Source organism: Macrobrachium nipponense, chromosome 28, assembly GCF_015104395.2.
Source record: "Macrobrachium nipponense isolate FS-2020 chromosome 28, ASM1510439v2, whole genome shotgun sequence".
Classification (NCBI taxonomy): Eukaryota; Metazoa; Arthropoda; class Malacostraca; order Decapoda; family Palaemonidae; genus Macrobrachium; species Macrobrachium nipponense.
In genome coordinates, this window is record NC_087217.1 from 56,683,278 (window position 1) to 56,689,277 (window position 6,000).

Genomic DNA, 6,000 nt, shown 5'->3' on the forward strand with positions numbered 1-6,000 from the left:
ATATCAACACCCAGCACCCGAACATCAAGTTCACCCTGGAGAAGGAATCTAATAATAAATTACCGTTCCTGGATGTTATTGTCTCTGGAAATGAACAAGGGTTTTACACAGGGATTTATAGAAAAGATACTTTTAAAGGTTTGGGTACGAATTTCTATAGCTTCTGTCATTTTAATTTTAAATTAAACTCCATTTCTACTCTCCTCCACAGGGCCTTTACACACTCGTCCAGTTGGATGACCTTCCACGAAGAGGTCGTAACTTTGGCGAACTACTTTAGTAATAACTGTTTTCCTCAAAGGGTGTTCTTCAGAGGCTTAAACAAGTTCTTATAAAAGGAAATGGAAATGCCCACTGCTATCCATACTGTGCCGAAATGAAAATTGTTGCAACGTTCCCTTACTTACATGATGACTATTTTAGGATAAAGTGTCTAAATTTACTTAAGAGAGAATTGCCTGCCTTAAATCTAAAATTGATTCCCAAAAATCCATGCACCATCGGTCCTTCTTCAAGCTCAAGGACAAAGTTAGTCCGTTGTTTGCATCCAACGTTGTTTATAAGTATACTTATAAACAACGTTTATAAAATTAACTGTCCCATCATTAAACACCCAAACATCATCTACACAATTGTTCATTGCTTAATGGCCCTATTTGTCTTGTCGTTGCCTTACTGTACGTGTGTGCCTTCTTTATTATTATTGTAATTTTGTTTAAACAGTTTCCTTTTATCTCCCGTCTGGGTAGGTCCTTCTTTTCGTGTCAATGGTGTTTTTTTTCTATATTTTTAAATGAGTCAACATTTTAAATAAGAGATTACCGAAGTGATTTTAGTTACATATTATTATAAGTTTTTTTATGATTAATTATTAAGAATCAAATCGCTGTATTTCACCCTTGAAGATGCAACAATGTAGTTGTGAAACGTCGGCATTAGTAATAAACCTTCAATTATATCGAATGCCTTTCCCTGGACGCCTACATATACATATATATATGTATATATATATTATATATATATATCATTATATATATATGATATATATATACTATATATACATAGATATATATATAATATATATATATAAATTATTATTTATATATTATATATATAACATATATAATATATATATATTTATATATATATATACATATATAATATATATATATTTCTATATATATATATATATATATATATATATATATATATACATTATATATATATATATATATATATTATATATATTATATATATATATATATATATTGTATGTATATATATATATATATATTATAATGTATATATATAAATATTATATATATATATATAATATTTGTATAATTAATATATATATTCATATATAAATACACATTTTGTAAAGGGAAATTTTTTCTCTCTTACATAAGGAAAAAAATAATTCCAAATTAATCTGGTTAACATAAGGTATAAACATATGTTTCACCTAATTCTTAAATGTAAAGCATTATTACGGCCAAGCATTATTTCATACACAATAAGGGCAGAGTCGAAGGCACTTTCTAATATCTGAATAAAACAAGCCGCGTCAGCTATTGTTGGAAAGAGGCTGAAGTTGATATTTGTTAGCTCAAAAGTTCTGGCCATTTTAAATGCGCCCTCTTTACTGGCATCAATTTACCTTCAAGTAGTTTGTACCTTGGGAATTTTTCATTCCAACTTGGTGAGAGAAAGCCTAATGAACTGTTTATATTTATTTATTTATTTATTTATTTATTTAGTCATTTTAACTTGTAACACGTGGGTTTCCTCCCTCACAGGTTTTGTTAATAATCTTTTATGGTAAATTGAAATCCACTGGCTTCCATCATTAACAAAAGCCTTCCAAAAAATTAACAATTTACTAACTCACTGATCTTTTCTGTCGGATTTGTAATGACAAACATTTTAAAGGTTTGCGTCACCGATGTTTTTAGCAAATGAAATATTCGCATCAAAAGTCATGAGTGTTTGATGTGTTGATAATGCATTTTCATTTCTGAAACGGGAAAATCAAAATTTGTCTAGTAAAAAATCTCGAACTGTATGCAAAAATTCTCAAAAGAGCATGCAGGCCAAAAAAGAAATGACAATATTGGAATGACTAAAAAAAGGAAAAAATCCTGAACACTAAATTGCACACACTTTTCAAGCCATTCACAAACTTCTGAATTGGCAATTAAGTTTGCAAAAATACTCTTGAGAAAAACTAATGCCACAATATTTTTGTGCAAATATTGCCTTTGATAGAACGGACCACATACCGTTCGGTAGCAATTAGTAAAGTAGAATTACTAATGCGAGGAAGTAAATTTCCCGATACTTACAGATACTTACATGCGTACATACATACATACACATACATATTAAGTTTAGCTCTTGACAAATTAGTGATGAAGGACGAGTTCGATTTCTCAGGTGAGGCTGTTCTTCATTAGTGAAATTATACATACATGCATACATAAATGTGTGTGTGTGAATGTACGTATGTGTTTATGTATATATATATAAATATATATATAGTATATATCTATATATATATATTGATATATATATATATATATAAACATATGTCTGCACAAACCAAATGAATCCTAATGAGTGTTTTGATAAGCATATATGTGATGAATCTTAAAATTATTTGAATTTACTGGCTTGTGTAACAAGTAAATGTGCTTATCCTGTAATATAACCCTCTATCTTTCATTACACACCTCTTATTCCATAGCTAATGTGAAAAAGGGATCTGACTCTTCACGAGTTTCTTTAAATAATATAACATGTCCGAAAGGTATACAAAGCGAAAAGGTCTTTTGATTTATATTTTAGGAAAGTAGGTTAATAAACACACTTGTTTTAAACCTATGCTATAGCCTAACGTGCAGTGCATGGAAGTTGCAAACTCCAGCGTCAAACAATTTGACGGCTTAAAACGCTTTCGCTCCTATGGAAAAGACTTCTGCCTCCTCAACACTTTCATTATATTTCAAAATAACCTATTTTACAATATAAGAACTCCTTAACTCACACTCTTCAAGCAATATAATCGAGCACGATTCAGCCAGTCATACCTACCTTGGACTGTTGCGCGTTTAATATCGTTTAAGGGTTCAGGCACCAGTCTATGCATGACGGTGCTGAAAGCTATTAAAATGCACCCTTCGTTCGTCAATAAACCACGCCCAAAACTGATTGACAATGGCCCTGATTGCGTAAATAAAACGTCAAGCCGGTGGGCCAGATTCGGCGAGCTATCATCCTGAGAGCAGCGATAATTGACAATATATATATATATATATATGTTTTTTTTTTTTTTTTTTTTTTTTTTTTTATATAGCAATTATGCTAAAATCAACTATCGTTAAAATACTAACACCCCTCTACAAGAAAGATGAACCGTTTAGCCCTTCCTGAGCGTTTTAGAAACCCTGTGACACGATCACTTTGAATTTTCAAAAATCAACTTTCTCTACGAAAACTGCAAAGAATTTATTAAGAAGGATACGCGAGGAAAATACGATTGTCATGAGATTTACAAAGCCATCGTTATCACAGGTCGCGAGTGATTTGCATTGAGAAGCAGTTTCCGTTGCCGTTGAAATAAAAGAACATGTCGCCGAGTATCGAATTAAGAAGGAGGGAGAAAAAGGAGAAAGTCAATATTTTATTCAAAGACCTTCGGAGGACTGAAAGAAACAAAATGTCCTTTTAGAAACGAAACAAAGACACCCCGCTACCGGAAATCTTTTTAACGTGATATTTCTTTTTTCTTTTAATATCTTTTTTTCTTTTTCTTTATGAGAAATAATCAGCGAAGAGCTTTCATTGTTTGTAATACAGGTAAATCGGACAAAAGAGCTTTGTTTGTCAAAAGCTCGAAGTCCATTATGCTGGCAGTAGAACCCATTCACATTGATTAAAAATGAATACCTTTAATGTTGCGGTGCTTCAATCAAGCTTTGCTTTTTATAACTAAAATTATGTAGGAAAATATGCGCTCTCACTCCATTTTTCATACCGATGAAGTTTTAAAGGGAAGAATCAGGGGCACATACCAGTGCTGGCTGGAATGTAAGGAGACAACAATGACAATTAAATTTCATAGTTTGTAGTGCAGTGCGAAGTGTCAACAATTTTGTCTTTGGAGAGTAAGTATTCGATTCTCTTTTGATAGAAAAGGCTGCGTTACTTCCGCTAGCAAATTTACTGACGGATATATATAATATATATATATATATATATATATATATATATATATATATATATATATATATATATATATATATATATATGTTGCCTTCTGCAGACATTGAAACTGGCAACCAGCAGAACTCAAACATATATACCAAACAAATGACAGGGACGTCAAAACAAATAGAAGGGGACGAGAATGTTGGCATCCATACAGACCAACTTAATATCAAGCCTTTTTATGACGCTCTCAGACAGACAGTGTGAGAAGTTACATTCTTAAACAGAGTTGGTTGATACGGAGCTCATAATACTAAAGAAATTCAGCCTCCCTCGGAGTTCTTCATGACACAGAATATAGGCTAAATGTAAATGTGGCAGTAAAAACTGACTCTTTGCAAACCTCATGGTAAATCATCATTAATGAAACTAGAATGTGTATATATGTCCACACATACACACACACACGCATATATATATATATATATATAAATATATATATATATATATATATATATATATATAGATATATAGATAATATATCTATATATATATATATATATATCTATCTATATATATATATATATATAATATATATATATATATATAGATTATATATATATATATATATCTATATATATTATATAGACTATATAGTAGATAGATAGATATATATATATATATATATATATATATAAAATCTATATATATATATCATGTTTATATATAAACACACATATACATACATATATATGTGTGTATGAAAACTGGGTGATGCAGAGAATAAGAGCCAATACTTAGCCCCTTTCACCGGCTATTCTCTAAGCTTTACGAAATCAAAATTTCCAGGAGTGCTTGGCGTTACTCAATATAAGAATCCCTAATCTTTACTGAAGCACTTGGCCAAAACTTTCAGGTGGAAAGTTCAAGTTCTCTGTAATCAGGCAACTTTATGGGATCGAGCTCTCTCCCTTTTTGAAAAGTGAAAAATGGTGGATAAAAAATATACTCTATTTAAAATACGAATGCGGTAGTGGAGGTGAACCAATGTTATGATAGCATAAAATAAAAAAGGAATGACTTTTTCTTAGATCTTCATCTCTTTCAGTAGTTTGTTTGCATGTTTGTCTGTTTGGTGTTTTTACGTTGCATGGAACCAGTGGTTATTCAGAACGGGACCAACGGCTTTACATGACTTCCGAACCACGTCGAGAGTGACCTTCTATCACCAGAAATACATATCTCTGGCCCCTCAGTGGAATGGCCGAGAATCGAACTCGCGGCCACCGAGGTGGCAGGCCAAGACCATACCGATCACTCTCTTTCAGCCGTACGCAATTTATTTTAATAGCAAGCAAAAAATGGAAGGAAACCAGTCCCCTGCAGTATTAGGAATTTTCGCAAAAGTAATATGAGAAATCGATTTGCTACAAAGCAAAAATATTAAATAATAATAATTATACTGTTATAAAAAATTTACAGATACCTTGACAGCCTTGATATTTATCGCCTAATAATCCTGCATTTCTACTACGCCCATGTCCAAACAAAAACTAATAAAAGACTTTTCAGTCTAATTTCCTTCTAAGATATTTGTGGTTTATTGCGTTGCCAGGTAGTGACATAGCCAACTAGTAACATCCATATAACCAGATCTCTGGAAGAAATCTATAAAAGTGGAGTTCGAATATAAGCTTTCGCCTGTACGTAATCATACATTCAACACACACACACACACACACACACACACACACATCATATATATATATATATATATATATATATCTATAT